Source organism: Ranitomeya variabilis, chromosome 5 (assembly GCF_051348905.1).
Source record: "Ranitomeya variabilis isolate aRanVar5 chromosome 5, aRanVar5.hap1, whole genome shotgun sequence".
NCBI classification, from domain to species: domain Eukaryota; kingdom Metazoa; phylum Chordata; class Amphibia; order Anura; family Dendrobatidae; genus Ranitomeya; species Ranitomeya variabilis.
In genome coordinates this window covers 592,643,737-592,661,822 of record NC_135236.1, presented here as the reverse complement: position 1 = coordinate 592,661,822, position 18,086 = coordinate 592,643,737, and the positions used below count along the sequence as shown (strand labels likewise).

At 34.0% G+C, this 18,086-nt stretch overlaps 4 non-coding genes across 4 annotated transcripts; all 4 read left to right on the top strand.

Annotated features, from left to right (window-relative positions):
• The first annotated feature begins 1,295 nt into the window (after positions 1-1,295).
• TRNAL-AAG (transfer RNA leucine (anticodon AAG)) lies at positions 1,296-1,377 on the top strand. The gene has a single exon. It is a non-coding gene; the product is annotated as a tRNA-Leu (tRNA).
• Positions 1,378-3,969: 2,592 nt separating this feature from the next.
• Positions 3,970-4,051, top strand: TRNAF-AAA (transfer RNA phenylalanine (anticodon AAA)). Its single transcript has one exon. It is a non-coding gene; the product is annotated as a tRNA-Phe (tRNA).
• A 3,929-nt stretch (positions 4,052-7,980) lies between these two features.
• Positions 7,981-8,062, top strand: TRNAF-AAA (transfer RNA phenylalanine (anticodon AAA)). The gene has a single exon. It is a non-coding gene; the product is annotated as a tRNA-Phe (tRNA).
• Positions 8,063-14,226: 6,164 nt separating this feature from the next.
• On the top strand, positions 14,227-14,308 carry TRNAL-AAG (transfer RNA leucine (anticodon AAG)). The gene has a single exon. It is a non-coding gene; the product is annotated as a tRNA-Leu (tRNA).
• Positions 14,309-18,086: the final 3,778 nt, after the last annotated feature.

Below are 18,086 nucleotides of genomic sequence, written 5' to 3'. Positions count from 1 at the left end.
CAGTCTCTTCGGAGGCGTGGGTTCAAATCCCACTGCTGCCAGTATTATGAGGTTTTGAGAACCCTTTGATCTAATTCTGAGGATTTTGTATTTCCATGAGTGTGTGCATTTCTGTTTTGGAAAAGACAGTTTTAGACTTTAGTTTAGAGACTTACCTAAACTTTTTACAGACTTGTGGGTTCAAATGCCACTAGTATGAGTTCTTTTAAACCTTTTTATCTTATTCTTATAATTATGCTAACATGCAAAATTAGCATATGCTTTAAACCCACTGCTGCCAGTATTATGAGATCTTGAAATGTTTTTGTACTTATTCTTATGATTTTGCTAACATGCAATTTAGCATGTGATTTAATCTTCTTTTGTATTTACATGATTTTCCAGTTTTCAGTTCAGATAAAGACTATTGAAAGAATCCTTGCTTTTTTCTAATGTTTAGAGACATGCCCATTCAAATCCCACTGCTGCCATTATTATGAGGTTTTGAGAACCCTTTGATCTAATTCTTATGATTTTGTATTTTCATGAGTGTGTTAATTTCTGTTTAGGAAAAGACAGTTGAAAGAATCATTGATTTTTCCTATTGTTAAGAGACTTACCCATATTCCAACAGACTTGTGAGTTCAAATCCCACTGCTGCCACTAGTATGAGTTCTTTTAAACCTTTTTATCTCATTCTTATAATTATGCTAACATGCAAAATTAGCATATGCTTTAATCTCACTGCTGCCAGTATTATGAGATCTTGAAATGTTTTTGTACTTATTCTTATGATTTTGCTAGCATGCAAATTAGCATGTGATATAATCTTCTTTTGTATTTGTATGATTTAGCAGTTTTCAGTTAAGATAAAGACCGTTGATAGAATCTTTGTTTTTGCCTAATGTTTAGAGACATGCCCATTTTCCAAAATGTACTAATTTTAAATGTTGTCAAATGTACTTCACTTTCTCTAAGGAAGCTTAATTATCCATGCTGTTTAAGGTAGCATGGCTGAGTGGTCTAAGGCGCTGGATTTAGGCTCCAGTCTCTTTGGAGGCGTGGGTTCAAATCCCACTGCTGCCAACATATTGAGGTTTTGAAAACCTTTTCAGCTTATATTTATGATTTTGCTAACAGAAAAATTTGCATATTTTTGTATGAGTGCGTGCTTTGCTTTTTTGGAAAAGACAAAAGATAGAATCATTGCTTTTTCCTTTTTGTTTAGAGACTATCCATTTTCCACAATGCACAAGTTTAAAATGTAGTCAGATACACTAAACTTACTCTAAGGAAGCTCTTTTAATGATGCATTAGGTAGCATGGCCGAGCGGTCTAAGGCGCTGGATTAAGGCTCCAGTCTCTTCGGAGGCGTGGGTTCAAATCCCACTGCTGCCAGTATTATGAGGTTTTGAGAACCCTTTGATCTAATTCTGAGGATTTTGTATTTCCATGAGTGTGTGCATTTCTGTTTTGGAAAAGACAGTTTTAGACTTTAGTTTAGAGACTTACCTAAATTTTTTACAGACTTGTGGGTTCAAATGCCACTAGTATGAGTTCTTTTAAACCTTTTTATCTTATTCTTTTAATTATGCTAACATGCAAAATTAGCATATGCTTTAAACCCACTGCTGCCAGTATTATGAGATCTTGAAATGTTTTTGTACTTATTCTTATGATTTTGCTAACATGCAAATTAGCATGTGATTTAATCTTCTTTTGTATTTGCATGATTTTCCAGTTTTCAGTTCAGATAAAGACTGTTGAAAGAATCCTTGCTTTTTTCTAATGTTTAGAGACATGCCCATTCAAATCCCACTGCTGCCATTATTATGAGGTTTTGAGAACCCTTTGATCTAATTCTTATGATTTTTTATTTTCATGAGTGTGTTAATTTCTGTTTAGGAAAAGACAGTTGAAAGAATCATTGATTTTTCCTATTGTTAAGAGACTTACCCATATTCCAACAGACTTGTGAGTTCAAATCCCACTGCTGCCACTAGTATGAGTTCTTTTAAACCTTTTTATCTCATTCTTATAATTATGCTAACATGCAAAATTAGCATATGCTTTAATCTCACTGCTGCCAGTATTATGAGATCTTGAAATGTTTTTGTACTTATTCTTATGATTTTGCTAGCATGCAAATTAGCATGTGATATAATCTTCTTTTGTATTTGTATGATTTAGCAGTTTTCAGTTAAGATAAAGACCGTTGATAGAATCTTTGTTTTTGCCTAATGTTTAGAGACATGCCCATTTTCCAAAATGTACTAATTTTAAATGTTGTCAAATGTACTTCACTTTCTCTAAGGGAGCTTAATTAACCATGCTGTTTAAGGTAGCATGGCCGAGTGGTCTAAGGTGCTGGATTTAGGCTCCAGTCTCTTTGGAGTCGTGGGTTCAAATCCCACTGCTGCCAACATATTGAGGTTTTGAAAACCTTTTCAGCTTATATTTATGATTTTGCTAATAGAAAAATTAGCATATTTTTGTATGAGTGCGTGCTTTGCTTTTTTGGAAAAGACAAAAGATAGAATCATTGCTTTTTCCTTTTTGTTTAGAGACCTATCCATTTTCCACAATGCACAAGTTTAAAATGTAGTCAGATACACTAAACTTACTCTAAGGAAGCTCTTTTAATGATGCATTAGGTAGCATGGCCAAGCGGTCTAAGGCGCTGGATTAAGGCTCCAGTCTCTTTGGAGGCGTGGGTTCAAATCCCACTGCTGCCAGTATTATGAGGTTTTGAGAACCCTTTGATCTAATTCTGAGGATTTTGTATTTCCATGAGTGTGTGCATTTCTGTTTTGGAAAAGACAGTTTTAGACTTTAGTTTAGAGACTTACCTAAATTTTTTATAGACTTGTGGGTTCAAATGCCACTAGTATGAGTTCTTTTAAACCTTTTTATCTTATTCTTATAATTATGCTAACATGCAAAATTAGCATATGCTTTAAACCCACTGCTGCCAGTATTATGAGATCTTGAAATGTTTTTGTACTTATTCTTATGATTTTGCTAACATGCAAATTAGCATGTGATTTAATCTTCTTTTGTATTTGCATGATTTTCCAGTTTTCAGTTCAGATAAAGACTGTTGAAAGAATCCTTGCTTTTTTCTAATGTTTAGAGACATGCCCATTCAAATCCCACTGCTGCCATTATTATGAGGTTTTGAGAGCCCTTTGATCTAATTCTTATGATTTTGTATTTTCATGAGTGTGTTAATTTCTGTTTAGGAAAAGACAGTTGAAAGAATCATTGATTTTTCCTATTGTTAAGAGACTTACCCATATTCCAACAGACTTGTGAGTTCAAATCCCACTGCTGCCACTAGCATGAGTTCTTTTAAACCTTTTTATCTCATTCTTATAATTATGCTAACATGCAAAATTAGCATATGCTTTAATCTCACTGCTGCCAGTATTATGAGATCTTGAAATGTTTTTGTACTTATTCTTATGATTTTGCTAGCATGCAAATTAGCATGTGATATAATCTTCTTTTGTATTTGTATGATTTAGCAGTTTTCAGTTAAGATAAAGACCGTTGATAGAATCTTTGTTTTTGCCTAATGTTTAGAGACATGCCCATTTTCCAAAATGTACTAATTTTAAATGTTGTCAAATGTACTTCACTTTCTCTAAGGGAGCTTAATTAACCATGCTGTTTAAGGTAGCATGGCCGAGTGGTCTAAGGTGCTGGATTTAGGCTCCAGTCTCTTTGGAGGCGTGGGTTCAAATCCCACTGCTGCCAACATATTGAGGTTTTGAAAACCTTTTCAGCTTATATTTATGATTTTGCTAATAGAAAAATTAGCATATTTTTGTATGAGTGCGTGCTTTGCTTTTTTGGAAAAGACAAAAGATAGAATCATTGCTTTTTCCTTTTTGTTTAGAGACCTATCCATTTTCCACAATGCACAAGTTTAAAATGTAGTCAGATACACTAAACTTACTCTAAGGAAGCTCTTTTAATGATGCATTAGGTAGCATGGCCAAGCGGTCTAAGGCGCTGGATTAAAGCTCCAGTCTCTTTGGAGGCGTGGGTTCAAATCCCACTGCTGCCAGTATTATGAGGTTTTGAGAACCCTTTGATCTAATTCTGAGGATTTTGTATTTCCATGAGTGTGTGCATTTCTGTTTTGGAAAAGACAGTTTTAGACTTTAGTTTAGAGACTTACCTAAATTTTTTACAGACTTGTGGGTTCAAATGCCACTAGTATGAGTTCTTTTAAACCTTTTTATCTTATTCTTATAATTATGCTAACATGCAAAATTAGCATATGCTTTAAACCCACTGCTGCCAGTATTATGAGATCTTGAAATGTTTTTGTACTTATTCTTATGATTTTGCTAACATGCAAATTAGCATGTGATTTAATCTTCTTTTGTATTTGCATGATTTTCCAGTTTTCAGTTCAGATAAAGACTGTTGAAAGAATCCTTGCTTTTTTCTAATGTTTAGAGACATGCCCATTCAAATCCCACTGCTGCCATTATTATGAGGTTTTGAGAACCCTTTGATCTAATTCTTATGATTTTTTATTTTCATCAGTGTGTTAATTTCTGTTTAGGAAAAGACAGTTGAAAGAATCATTGATTTTTCCTATTGTTAAGAGACTTACCCATATTCCAACAGACTTGTGAGTTCAAATCCCACTGCTGCCACTAGTATGAGTTCTTTTAAACCTTTTTATCTCATTCTTATAATTATGCTAACATGCAAAATTAGCATATGCTTTAATCTCACTGCTGCCAGTATTATGAGATCTTGAAATGTTTTTGTACTTATTCTTATGATTTTGCTAGCATGCAAATTAGCATGTGATATAATCTTCTTTTGTATTTGTATGATTTAGCAGTTTTCAGTTAAGATAAAGACCGTTGATAGAATCTTTGTTTTTGCCTAATGTTTAGAGACATGCCCATTTTCCAAAATGTACTAATTTTAAATGTTGTCAAATGTACTTCACTTTCTCTAAGGGAGCTTAATTAACCATGCTGTTTAAGGTAGCATGGCCGAGTGGTCTAAGGTGCTGGATTTAGGCTCCAGTCTCTTTGGAGGCGTGGGTTCAAATCCCACTGCTGCCAACATATTGAGGTTTTGAAAACCTTTTCAGCTTATATTTATGATTTTGCTAATAGAAAAATTAGCATATTTTTGTATGAGTGCGTGCTTTGCTTTTTTGGAAAAGACAAAAGATAGAATCATTGCTTTTTCCTTTTTGTTTAGAGACCTATCCATTTTCCACAATGCACAAGTTTAAAATGTAGTCAGATACACTAAACTTACTCTAAGGAAGCTCTTTTAATGATGCATTAGGTAGCATGGCAAAGCGGTCTAAGGCGCTGGATTAAGGCTCCAGTCTCTTTGGAGGCGTGGGTTCAAATCCCACTGCTGCCAGTATTATGAGGTTTTGAGAACCCTTTGATCTAATTCTGAGGATTTTGTATTTCCATGAGTGTGTGCATTTCTGTTTTGGAAAAGACAGTTTTAGACTTTAGTTTAGAGACTTACCTAAATTTTTTACAGACTTGTGGGTTCAAATGCCACTAGTATGAGTTCTTTTAAACCTTTTTATCTTATTCTTATAATTATGCTAACATGCAAAATTAGCATATGCTTTAAACCCACTGCTGCCAGTATTATGAGATCTTGAAATGTTTTTGTACTTATTCTTATGATTTTGCTAACATGCAAATTAGCATGTGATTTAATCTTCTTTTGTATTTGCATGATTTTCCAGTTTTCAGTTCAGATAAAGACTGTTGAAAGAATCCTTGCTTTTTTCTAATGTTTAGAGACATGCCCATTCAAATCCCACTGCTGCCATTATTATGAGGTTTTGAGAGCCCTTTGATCTAATTCTTATGATTTTGTATTTTCATGAGTGTGTTAATTTCTGTTTAGGAAAAGACAGTTGAAAGAATCATTGATTTTTCCTATTGTTAAGAGACTTACCCATATTCCAACAGACTTGTGAGTTCAAATCCCACTGCTGCCACTAGTATGAGTTCTTTTAAACCTTTTTATCTCATTCTTATAATTGTGCTAACATGCAAAATTAGCATATGCTTTAATCTCACTGCTGCCAGTATTATGAGATATTGAAATGTTTTTGTACTTATTCTTATGATTTTGCTAGCATGCAAATTAGCATGTGATATAATCTTCTTTTGTATTTGTATGATTTAGCAGTTTTCAGTTAAGATAAAGACCGTTGATAGAATCTTTGTTTTTGCCTAATGTTTAGAGACATGCCCATTTTCCAAAATGTACTAATTTTAAATGTTGTCAAATGTACTTCACTTTCTCTAAGGGAGCTTAATTAACCATGCTGTTTAAGGTAGCATGGCCGAGTGGTCTAAGGTGCTGGATTTAGGCTCCAGTCTCTTTGGAGGCGTGGGTTCAAATTCCACTGCTGCCAACATATTGAGGTTTTGAAAACCTTTTCAGCTTATATTTATGATTTTGCTAATAGAAAAATTAGCATATTTTTGTATGAGTGCGTGCTTTGCTTTTTTGGAAAAGACAAAAGATAGAATCATTGCTTTTTCCTTTTTGTTTAGAGACCTATCCATTTTCCACAATGCACAAGTTTAAAATGTAGTCAGATACACTAAACTTACTCTAAGGAAGCTCTTTTAATGATGCATTAGGTAGCATGGCCAAGCGGTCTAAGGTGCTGGATTAAGGCTCCAGTCTCTTTGGAGGCGTGGGTTCAAATCCCACTGCTGCCAGTATTATGAGGTTTTGAGAACCCTTTGATCTAATTCTGAGGATTTTGTATTTCCATGAGTGTGTGCATTTCTGTTTTGGAAAAGACAGTTTTAGACTTTAGTTTAGAGACTTACCTAAATTTTTTACAGACTTGTGGGTTCAAATGCCACTAGTATGAGTTCTTTTAAACCTTTTTATCTTATTCTTATAATTATGCTAACATGCAAAATTAGCATATGCTTTAAACCCACTGCTGCCAGTATTATGAGATCTTGAAATGTTTTTGTACTTATTCTTATGATTTTGCTAACATGCAAATTAGCATGTGATTTAATCTTCTTTTGTATTTGCATGATTTTCCAGTTTTCAGTTCAGATAAAGACTGTTGAAAGAATCCTTGCTTTTTTCTAATGTTTAGAGACATGCCCATTCAAATCCCACTGCTGCCATTATTATGAGGTTTTGAGAGCCCTTTGATCTAATTCTTATGATTTTGTATTTTCATGAGTGTGTTAATTTCTGTTTAGGAAAAGACAGTTGAAAGAATCATTGATTTTTCCTATTGTTAAGAGACTTACCCATATTCCAACAGACTTGTGAGTTCAAATCCCACTGCTGCCACTAGTATGAGTTCTTTTAAACCTTTTTATCTCATTCTTATAATTATGCTAACATGCAAAATTAGCATATGCTTTAATCTCACTGCTGCCAGTATTATGAGATCTTGAAATGTTTTTGTACTTATTCTTATGATTTTGCTAGCATGCAAATTAGCATGTGATATAATCTTCTTTTGTATTTGTATGATTTAGCAGTTTTCAGTTAAGATAAAGACCGTTGATAGAATCTTTGTTTTTGCCTAATGTTTAGAGACATGCCCATTTTCCAAAATGTACTAATTTTAAATGTTGTCAAATGTACTTCACTTTCTCTAAGGGAGCTTAATTAACCATGCTGTTTAAGGTAGCATGGCCGAGTGGTCTAAGGTGCTGGATTTAGGCTCCAGTCTCTTTGGAGGCGTGGGTTCAAATCCCACTGCTGCCAACATATTGAGGTTTTGAAAACCTTTTCAGCTTATATTTATGATTTTGCTAATAGAAAAATTAGCATATTTTTGTATGAGTGCGTGCTTTGCTTTTTTGGAAAAGACAAAAGATAGAATCATTGCTTTTTCCTTTTTGTTTAGAGACCTATCCATTTTCCACAATGCACAAGTTTAAAATGTAGTCAGATACACTAAACTTACTCTAAGGAAGCTCTTTTAATGATGCATTAGGTAGCATGGCCAAGCGGTCTAAGGCGCTGGATTAAAGCTCCAGTCTCTTTGGAGGCGTGGGTTCAAATCCCACTGCTGCCAGTATTATGAGGTTTTGAGAACCCTTTGATCTAATTCTGAGGATTTTGTATTTCCATGAGTGTGTGCATTTCTGTTTTGGAAAAGACAGTTTTAGACTTTAGTTTAGAGACTTACCTAAATTTTTTACAGACTTGTGGGTTCAAATGCCACTAGTATGAGTTCTTTTAAACCTTTTTATCTTATTCTTATAATTATGCTAACATGCAAAATTAGCATATGCTTTAAACCCACTGCTGCCAGTATTATGAGATCTTGAAATGTTTTTGTACTTATTCTTATGATTTTGCTAACATGCAAATTAGCATGTGATTTAATCTTCTTTTGTATTTGCATGATTTTCCAGTTTTCAGTTCAGATAAAGACTGTTGAAAGAATCCTTGCTTTTTTCTAATGTTTAGAGACATGCCCATTCAAATCCCACTGCTGCCATTATTATGAGGTTTTGAGAACCCTTTGATCTAATTCTTATGATTTTTTATTTTCATCAGTGTGTTAATTTCTGTTTAGGAAAAGACAGTTGAAAGAATCATTGATTTTTCCTATTGTTAAGAGACTTACCCATATTCCAACAGACTTGTGAGTTCAAATCCCACTGCTGCCACTAGTATGAGTTCTTTTAAACCTTTTTATCTCATTCTTATAATTATGCTAACATGCAAAATTAGCATATGCTTTAATCTCACTGCTGCCAGTATTATGAGATCTTGAAATGTTTTTGTACTTATTCTTATGATTTTGCTAGCATGCAAATTAGCATGTGATATAATCTTCTTTTGTATTTGTATGATTTAGCAGTTTTCAGTTAAGATAAAGACCGTTGATAGAATCTTTGTTTTTGCCTAATGTTTAGAGACATGCCCATTTTCCAAAATGTACTAATTTTAAATGTTGTCAAATGTACTTCACTTTCTCTAAGGGAGCTTAATTAACCATGCTGTTTAAGGTAGCATGGCCGAGTGGTCTAAGGTGCTGGATTTAGGCTCCAGTCTCTTTGGAGGCGTGGGTTCAAATCCCACTGCTGCCAACATATTGAGGTTTTGAAAACCTTTTCAGCTTATATTTATGATTTTGCTAATAGAAAAATTAGCATATTTTTGTATGAGTGCGTGCTTTGCTTTTTTGGAAAAGACAAAAGATAGAATCATTGCTTTTTCCTTTTTGTTTAGAGACCTATCCATTTTCCACAATGCACAAGTTTAAAATGTAGTCAGATACACTAAACTTACTCTAAGGAAGCTCTTTTAATGATGCATTAGGTAGCATGGCAAAGCGGTCTAAGGCGCTGGATTAAGGCTCCAGTCTCTTTGGAGGCGTGGGTTCAAATCCCACTGCTGCCAGTATTATGAGGTTTTGAGAACCCTTTGATCTAATTCTGAGGATTTTGTATTTCCATGAGTGTGTGCATTTCTGTTTTGGAAAAGACAGTTTTAGACTTTAGTTTAGAGACTTACCTAAATTTTTTACAGACTTGTGGGTTCAAATGCCACTAGTATGAGTTCTTTTAAACCTTTTTATCTTATTCTTATAATTATGCTAACATGCAAAATTAGCATATGCTTTAAACCCACTGCTGCCAGTATTATGAGATCTTGAAATGTTTTTGTACTTATTCTTATGATTTTGCTAACATGCAAATTAGCATGTGATTTAATCTTCTTTTGTATTTGCATGATTTTCCAGTTTTCAGTTCAGATAAAGACTGTTGAAAGAATCCTTGCTTTTTTCTAATGTTTAGAGACATGCCCATTCAAATCCCACTGCTGCCATTATTATGAGGTTTTGAGAGCCCTTTGATCTAATTCTTATGATTTTGTATTTTCATGAGTGTGTTAATTTCTGTTTAGGAAAAGACAGTTGAAAGAATCATTGATTTTTCCTATTGTTAAGAGACTTACCCATATTCCAACAGACTTGTGAGTTCAAATCCCACTGCTGCCACTAGTATGAGTTCTTTTAAACCTTTTTATCTCATTCTTATAATTGTGCTAACATGCAAAATTAGCATATGCTTTAATCTCACTGCTGCCAGTATTATGAGATATTGAAATGTTTTTGTACTTATTCTTATGATTTTGCTAGCATGCAAATTAGCATGTGATATAATCTTCTTTTGTATTTGTATGATTTAGCAGTTTTCAGTTAAGATAAAGACCGTTGATAGAATCTTTGTTTTTGCCTAATGTTTAGAGACATGCCCATTTTCCAAAATGTACTAATTTTAAATGTTGTCAAATGTACTTCACTTTCTCTAAGGGAGCTTAATTAACCATGCTGTTTAAGGTAGCATGGCCGAGTGGTCTAAGGTGCTGGATTTAGGCTCCAGTCTCTTTGGAGGCGTGGGTTCAAATTCCACTGCTGCCAACATATTGAGGTTTTGAAAACCTTTTCAGCTTATATTTATGATTTTGCTAATAGAAAAATTAGCATATTTTTGTATGAGTGCGTGCTTTGCTTTTTTGGAAAAGACAAAAGATAGAATCATTGCTTTTTCCTTTTTGTTTAGAGACCTATCCATTTTCCACAATGCACAAGTTTAAAATGTAGTCAGATACACTAAACTTACTCTAAGGAAGCTCTTTTAATGATGCATTAGGTAGCATGGCCAAGCGGTCTAAGGTGCTGGATTAAGGCTCCAGTCTCTTTGGAGGCGTGGGTTCAAATCCCACTGCTGCCAGTATTATGAGGTTTTGAGAACCCTTTGATCTAATTCTGAGGATTTTGTATTTCCATGAGTGTGTGCATTTCTGTTTTGGAAAAGACAGTTTTAGACTTTAGTTTAGAGACTTACCTAAATTTTTTACAGACTTGTGGGTTCAAATGCCACTAGTATGAGTTCTTTTAAACCTTTTTATCTTATTCTTATAATTATGCTAACATGCAAAATTAGCATATGCTTTAAACCCACTGCTGCCAGTATTATGAGATCTTGAAATGTTTTTGTACTTATTCTTATGATTTTGCTAACATGCAAATTAGCATGTGATTTAATCTTCTTTTGTATTTGCATGATTTTCCAGTTTTCAGTTCAGATAAAGACTGTTGAAAGAATCCTTGCTTTTTTCTAATGTTTAGAGACATGCCCATTCAAATCCCACTGCTGCCATTATTATGAGGTTTTGAGAGCCCTTTGATCTAATTCTTATGATTTTGTATTTTCATGAGTGTGTTAATTTCTGTTTAGGAAAAGACAGTTGAAAGAATCATTGATTTTTCCTATTGTTAAGAGACTTACCCATATTCCAACAGACTTGTGAGTTCAAATCCCACTGCTGCCACTAGTATGAGTTCTTTTAAACCTTTTTATCTCATTCTTATAATTATGCTAACATGCAAAATTAGCATATGCTTTAATCTCACTGCTGCCAGTATTATGAGATCTTGAAATGTTTTTGTACTTATTCTTATGATTTTGCTAGCATGCAAATTAGCATGTGATATAATCTTCTTTTGTATTTGTATGATTTAGCAGTTTTCAGTTAAGATAAAGACCGTTGATAGAATCTTTGTTTTTGCCTAATGTTTAGAGACATGCCCATTTTCCAAAATGTACTAATTTTAAATGTTGTCAAATGTACTTCACTTTCTCTAAGGGAGCTTAATTAACCATGCTGTTTAAGGTAGCATGGCCGAGTGGTCTAAGGTGCTGGATTTAGGCTCCAGTCTCTTTGGAGGCGTGGGTTCAAATCCCACTGCTGCCAACATATTGAGGTTTTGAAAACCTTTTCAGCTTATATTTATGATTTTGCTAATAGAAAAATTAGCATATTTTTGTATGAGTGCGTGCTTTGCTTTTTTGGAAAAGACAAAAGATAGAATCATTGCTTTTTCCTTTTTGTTTAGAGACCTATCCATTTTCCACAATGCACAAGTTTAAAATGTAGTCAGATACACTAAACTTACTCTAAGGAAGCTCTTTTAATGATGCATTAGGTAGCATGGCAAAGCGGTCTAAGGTGCTGGATTAAGGCTCCAGTCTCTATGGAGGCGTGGGTTCAAATCCCACTGCTGCCAGTATTATGAGGTTTTGAGAACCCTTTGATCTAATTCTGAGGATTTTGTATTTCCATGAGTGTGTGCATTTCTGTTTTGGAAAAGACAGTTTTAGACTTTAGTTTAGAGACTTACCTAAATTTTTTACAGACTTGTGGGTTCAAATGCCACTAGTATGAGTTCTTTTAAACCTTTTTATCTTATTCTTATAATTATGCTAACATGCAAAATTAGCATATGCTTTAAACCCACTGCTGCCAGTATTATGAGATCTTGAAATGTTTTTGTACTTATTCTTATGATTTTGCTAACATGCAAATTAGCATGTGATTTAATCTTCTTTTGTATTTGCATGATTTTCCAGTTTTCAGTTCAGATAAAGACTGTTGAAAGAATCCTTGCTTTTTTCTAATGTTTAGAGACATGCCCATTCAAATCCCACTGCTGCCATTATTATGAGGTTTTGAGAGCCCTTTGATCTAATTCTTATGATTTTGTATTTTCATGAGTGTGTTAATTTCTGTTTAGGAAAAGACAGTTGAAAGAATCATTGATTTTTCCTATTGTTAAGAGACTTACCCATATTCCAACAGACTTGTGAGTTCAAATCCCACTGCTGCCACTAGTATGAGTTCTTTTAAACCTTTTTATCTCATTCTTATAATTATGCTAACATGCAAAATTAGCATATGCTTTAATCTCACTGCTGCCAGTATTATGAGATCTTGAAATGTTTTTGTACTTATTCTTATGATTTTGCTAGCATGCAAATTAGCATGTGATATAATCTTCTTTTGTATTTGTATGATTTAGCAGTTTTCAGTTAAGATAAAGACCGTTGATAGAATCTTTGTTTTTGCCTAATGTTTAGAGACATGCCCATTTTCCAAAATGTACTAATTTTAAATGTTGTCAAATGTACTTCACTTTCTCTAAGGGAGCTTAATTAACCATGCTGTTTAAGGTAGCATGGCCGAGTGGTCTAAGGTGCTGGATTTAGGCTCCAGTCTCTTTGGAGGCGTGGGTTCAAATCCCACTGCTGCCAACATATTGAGGTTTTGAAAACCTTTTCAGCTTATATTTATGATTTTGCTAATAGAAAAATTAGCATATTTTTGTATGAGTGCGTGCTTTGCTTTTTTGGAAAAGACAAAAGATAGAATCATTGCTTTTTCCTTTTTGTTTAGAGACCTATCCATTTTCCACAATGCACAAGTTTAAAATGTAGTCAGATACACTAAACTTACTCTAAGGAAGCTCTTTTAATGACGCATTAGGTAGCATGGCCAAGCGGTCTAAGGCGCTGGATTAAGGCTCCAGTCTCTTTGGAGGCGTGGGTTCAAATCCCACTGCTGCCAGTATTATGAGGTTTTGAGAACCCTTTGATCTAATTCTGAGGATTTTGTATTTCCATGAGTGTGTGCATTTCTGTTTTGGAAAAGACAGTTGAAAGAATCATTGATTGTTCGTATTGTTTAGAGACTTACCTAAATTTTAACAGACTTGTGGGTTCAAATGCCACTAGTATGAGTTCTTTTAAACCTTTTTATCTTATTCTTATAATTATGCTAACATGCAAAATTAGCATATGCTTTAATCTCACTGCTGCCAGTATTATGAGATCTTGAAATGTTTTTGTACTTATTCTTATGATTTTGCTAGCATGCAAATTAGCATGTGATATAATCTTCTTTTGTATTTGTATGATTTAGCAGTTTTCAGTTAAGATAAAGACCGTTGATAGAATCTTTGTTTTTGCCTAATGTTTAGAGACATGCCCATTTTCCAAAATGTACTAATTTTAAATGTTGTCAAATGTACTTCACTTTCTCTAAGGAAGCTTAATTATCCATGCTGTTTAAGGTAGCATGGCTGAGTGGTCTAAGGCGCTGGATTTAGGCTCCAGTCTCTTTGGAGGCGTGGGTTCAAATCCCACTGCTGCCAACATATTGAGGTTTTGAAAACCTTTTCAGCTTATATTTATGATTTTGCTAACAGAAAAATTAGCATATTTTTGTATGAGTGCGTGCTTTGCTTTTTTGGAAAAGACAAAAGATAGAATCATTGCTTTTTCCTTTTTGTTTAGAGACTATCCATTTTCCACAATGCACAAGTTTAAAATGTAGTCAGATACACTAAACTTACTCTAAGGAAGCTCTTTTAATGATGCATTAGGTAGCATGGCCGAGCGGTCTAAGGCGCTGGATTAAGGCTCCAGTCTCTTGGGAGGCGTGGGTTCAAATCCCACTGCTGCCAGTATTATGAGGTTTTGAGAACCCTTTGATCTAATTCTGAGGATTTTGTATTTCCATGAGTGTGTGCATTTCTGTTTTGGAAAAGACAGTTTTAGACTTTAGTTTAGAGACTTACCTAAATTTTAACAGACTTGTGGGTTCAAATGCCACTAGTATGAGTTCTTTTAAACCTTTTTATCTTATTCTTATAATTATGCTAACATGCAAAATTAGCATATGCTTTAAACCCACTGCTGCCAGTATTATGAGATCTTGAAATGTTTTTGTACTTATTCTTATGATTTTGCTAACATGCAAATTAGCATGTGATTTAATCTTCTTTTGTATTTGCATGATTTTCCAGTTTTCAGTTCAGATAAAGACTGTTGAAAGAATCCTTGCTTTTTTCTAATGTTTAGAGACATGCCCATTCAAATCCCACTGCTGCCATTACTATGAGGTTTTGAGAACCCTTTGATCTAATTCTTATGATTTTGTATTTTCATGAGTGTGTTAATTTCTGTTTAGGAAAAGACAGTTGAAAGAATCATTGATTTTTCCTATTGTTAAGAGACTTACCCATATTCCAACAGACTTGTGAGTTCAAATCCCACTGCTGCCACTAGTATGAGTTCTTTTAAACCTTTTTATCTCATTCTTATAATTATGCTAACATGCAAAATTAGCATATGCTGTAATCTCACTGCTGCCAGTATTATGAGATCTTGAAATGTTTTTGTACTTATTCTTATGATTTTGCTAGCATGCAAATTAGCATGTGATATAATCTTCTTTTGTATTTGTATGATTTAGCAGTTTTCAGTTAAGATAAAGACCGTTGATAGAATCTTTGTTTTTGCCTAATGTTTAGAGACATGCCCATTTTCCAAAATGTACTAATTTTAAATGTTGTCAAATGTACTTCACTTTCTCTAAGGGAGCTTAATTAACCATGCTTTTTAAGGTAGCATGGCCGAGTGGTCTAAGGTGCTGGATTTAGGCTCCAGTCTCTTTGGAGGCGTGGGTTCAAATCCCACTGCTGCCAACATATTGAGGTTTTGAAAACCTTTTCAGCTTATATTTATGATTTTGCTAATAGAAAAATTAGCATATTTTTGTATGAGTGCGTGCTTTGCTTTTTTGGAAAAGACAAAAGATAGAATCATTGCTTTTTCCTTTTTGTTTAGAGACCTATCCATTTTCCACAATGCACAAGTTTAAAATGTAGTCAGATACACTAAACTTACTCTAAGGAAGCTCTTTTAATGATTCCTTAGGTAGCATGGCCAAGCGGTCTAAGGCGCTGGATTAAGGCTCCAGTCTCTTCGGAGGCGTGGGTTCAACTCCCACTGCTGCCAGTATTATGAGGTTTTGAGAACCCTTTGATCTAATTCTAAGTATTTTGTATTTCCATGAGTGTGTGCATTTCTGTTTTGGAAAAGACAGTTGAAAGAATCATTGATTGTTCCTATTGTTTAGAGACTTACCTAAATTTTAACAGACTTGTGGGTTCAAATGCCACTAGTATGAGTTCTTTTAAACCTTTTTATCTTATTCTTATAATTATGCTAACATGCAAAATTAGCATATGCTTTAAACCCACTGCTGCCAGTATTATGAGATCTTGAAATGTTTTTGTACTTATTCTTATGATTTTGCTAGCATGCAAATTAGCATGTGATATAATCTTCTTTTGTATTTGTATGATTTAGCAGTTTTCAGTTAAGATAAAGACCGTTGATAGAATCTTTGTTTTTGCCTAATGTTTAGAGACATGCCCATTTTCCAAAATGTACTAATTTTAAATGTTGTCAAATGTACTTCACTTTCTCTAAGGAAGCTTAATTATCCATGCTGTTTAAGGTAGCATGGCTGAGTGGTCTAAGGTGCTGGATTTAGGCTCCAGTCTCTTTGGAGGCGTGGGTTCAAATCCCACTGCTGCCAACATATTGAGGTTTTGAAAACCTTTTCAGCTTATATTTATGATTTTGCTAACAGAAAAATTAGCATATTTTTGTATGAGTGCGTGCTTTGCTTTTTTGGAAAAGACAAAAGATAGAATCATTGCTTTTTCCTTTTTGTTTAGAGACTATCCATTTTCCACAATGCACAAGTTTAAAATGTAGTCAGATACACTAAACTTACTCTAAGGAAGCTCTTTTAATGATGCATTAGGTAGCATGGCCGAGCGGTCTAAGGTGCTGGATTAAGGCTCCAGTCTCTTCGGAGGCGTGGGTTCAAATCCCACTGCTGCCAGTATTATGAGGTTTTGAGAACCCTTTGATCTAATTCTGAGGATTTTGTATTTCCATGAGTGTGTGCATTTCTGTTTTGGAAAAGACAGTTTTAGACTTTAGTTTAGAGACTTACCTAAATTTTTTACAGACTTGTGGGTTCAAATGCCACTAGTATGAGTTCTTTTAAACCTTTTTATCTTATTCTTATAATTATGCTAACATGCAAAATTAGCATATGCTTTAAACCCACTGCTGCCAGTATTATGAGATCTTGAAATGTTTTTGTACTTATTCTTATGATTTTGCTAACATGCAAATTAGCATGTGATTTAATCTTCTTTTGTATTTGCATGATTTTCCAGTTTTCAGTTCAGATAAAGACTGTTGAAAGAATCCTTGCTTTTTTCTAATGTTTAGAGACATGCCCATTCAAATCCCACTGCTGCCATTATTATGAGGTTTTGAGAACCCTTTGATCTAATTCTTATGATTTTGTATTTTCATGAGTGTGTTAATTTCTGTTTAGGAAAAGACAGTTGAAAGAATCATTGATTTTTCCTATTGTTAAGAGACTTACCCATATTCCAACAGACTTGTGAGTTCAAATCCCACTGCTGCCACTAGTATGAGTTCTTTTAAACCTTTTTATCTCATTCTTATAATTATGCTAACATGCAAAATTAGCATATGCTTTAATCTCACTGCTGCCAGTATTATGAGATCTTGAAATGTTTTTGTACTTATTCTTATGATTTTGCTAGCATGCAAATTAGCATGTGATATAATCTTCTTTTGTATTTGTATGATTTAGCAGTTTTCAGTTAAGATAAAGACCGTTAATAGAATCTTTGTTTTTGCCTAATGTTTAGAGACATGCCCATTTTCCAAAATGTACTAATTTTAAATGTTGTCAAATGTACTTCACTTTCTCTAAGGGAGCTTAATTAACCATGCTTTTTAAGGTAGCATGGCCGAGTGGTCTAAGGTGCTGGATTTAGGCTCCAGTCTCTTTGGAGGCGTGGGTTCAAATCCCACTGCTGCCAACATTTTGAGGTTTTGAAAACCTTTTCAGCTTATATTTATGATTTTGCTAATAGAAAAATTAGCATATTTTTGTATGAGTGCGTGCTTTGCTCTTTTGGAAAAGACAAAAGATAGAATCATTGCTTTTTCCTTTTTGTTTAGAGACCTATCCATTTTCCACAATGCACAAGTTTAAAATGTAGTCAGATACACTAAACTTACTCTAAGGAAGCTCTTTTAATGATGCCTTAGGTATCATGGCCAAGCGGTCTAAGGCGCTGGATTACGGCTCCAGTCTCTTCGGAGGCGTGGGTTCAAATCCCACTGCTGTATTATGAGGTTTTGAGAACCCTTTGATCTAATTCTAAGTATTTTGTATTTCCATGAGTGTGTGCATTTCTGTTTTGGAAAAGACAGTTTTAGACTTTAGTTTAGAGACTTACCTAAATTTTTTACAGACTTGTGGGTTCAAATGCCACTAGTATGAGTTCTTTTAAACCTTTTTATCTTATTCTTATAATTATGCTAACATGCAAAATT